The following is a 1,761-nucleotide window of genomic DNA, read 5'->3' on the forward strand; positions in this document are numbered from 1 at the left end:
TTAAAACCGAATATGTGTCAGTATATTACGTTCATTCGGTCTTAAAGGGACAGCAGCCTAATTAAATAGGCCTACCTGTCTGTCTCATTAATGTTAATCAAACAACAAAAGATGTTAAATAAAGTATACATTTTAAACCTACTGTATTAGAAAAACAAGTTTATTTAATATTTAATGTGTATCTATTGTATCTTTCTTATGGTTTGTAATTTGCTTTATTTTTATATAACAATAACGATGTACGTGTGGCTATATATATATATATATATATATATATATATTCCCCTCAGACACCATCAGCTGCTAAACTCAAGCCTGCTTTCGCTGGCTGGCGCTGAGTCAGAGACAGACGCGTTTTTACAGCGCTGCGCATTAACCAATCACACACGATGCTGTTGAGCTTATGAATGCAAGGGCCAATCAGAGGCGTTCAGATGAGTCATCGCTGAAATGCTGGTGTTTTCTTCACTTGCTCGCTGACTGAATACCTCTTTCTGGCGAATTCTCTCGTTAGGAACAACAAACTGCAGATGTGTGTATGAATCTGTAAGTAAGATATTACTTTCACAGTGTAAACAGCTTCAGTGATTTTAATGGGAGTTTTTGAGAGTGCTTGAACTCTAGACTGTCAGTGGAAATGTTCTTTGATAATGTAAATGTTCGTTACTCTCTTTCTGTTCAATGAAAGTGTTATGATAAGTACTACATAACTTACAATGTTTTTATTCACATTAACTTTCAATGTTAAAGTCACATTACGGCCCCCGCCCCCCTAAGTCCTGCACTGCACACCAGTAATGTGTTTTTCAAGGCACGTTTATAAAAATGACTTAAATGTCCAAATTGAACTATCGCCTAATCCTGGTTTAGTCTAAGCCCCGTCTGTGAAACCAGGCCCATGTGTGTTTATCAGCGGCTGTGTGTAAATCTGTGTGGTTTTCAACCTCCACGTGTCTTTGAGTTTCTGATGCGTTACGCGAGTGTTCATGAACGCGTATGTAAGGCGTCACAGCGGATTACTTCAGATTCGGTGTTGTTTCATATGTTTATGATAGTTATGAGACATAGAGTAAACTCTTACCGTGAGCTGTGGAGACCTCTGTTCACACGGACCACTGACGCACTTCCCCTCCGACGCGCAGCAGCTGATGCGGTACAGCGACACGCCGCGGCGCGGAGACGAACTGCAACTACACCGCAATTCACTACAGCGCCTGTAGCTAGTGCTGCTGAACTGAATAAAATAAAAACAATTAAAAAGTACAATAAAATAAAATACAAAAGTAAAAATAAAATAAAGTAAAATGAAATAATGTAAAATAAAATATAAAATAATGTAGTTGGCTCTGATTGTAATTTTGGAAATTAAATAAAATAAAATAAAAAAAGGCACGGAGTGTTGAAAACAAATAATAAAGTAATATAAAAGAAAAAATAATGTAGTGGGCATTGATTCTAATATTGGAAATTAAATAAAAATTGTATCAAATTAAATTGTGGTGGAAATAATATATTATTTTTCCTCTAATCTGTTTCCTAATGAAATAAAATAATAATTAAATAAACAAGAAATTAAAATAATTATAAAATAAATAGAAAACAATTAAAATAATAAAATAAAATAAAAGCATAATAAAAATAAAATAAAGTAAAAATCTAAAAACCAGTGACTGGTTTCCTGATAAAATAAAATAAATTAGAAAAATAATACAATTAAAGTAAAATAATGAAATAATAATAAATAAAATAATATTTTAATAA

At 32.9% G+C, this 1,761-nt stretch overlaps 1 protein-coding gene across 1 annotated transcript in view; it reads right to left on the reverse strand.

Annotated features, from left to right (window-relative positions):
• The window catches only part of txn2 (thioredoxin 2), an 8,442-nt gene extending 7,180 nt beyond the window's left edge, over positions 1 to 1,262 (reverse strand). Inside the window, exon 1 of the mRNA XM_016489575.1 lies at positions 1,082 to 1,262. The gene's annotated coding sequence lies outside the window, so the exon portion shown is untranslated. The remainder of the gene's footprint in view (positions 1 to 1,081) is intronic.
• Between the last annotated feature and the right edge of the window lie 499 nt (positions 1,263 to 1,761).

The sequence above is a fragment of the Sinocyclocheilus anshuiensis genome, unplaced genomic scaffold, assembly GCF_001515605.1.
Source record: "Sinocyclocheilus anshuiensis isolate Anshui unplaced genomic scaffold, SAMN03320099.WGS_v1.1 scaffold30, whole genome shotgun sequence".
In the NCBI taxonomy this organism is placed as follows: Eukaryota; Metazoa; Chordata; class Actinopteri; order Cypriniformes; family Cyprinidae; genus Sinocyclocheilus; species Sinocyclocheilus anshuiensis.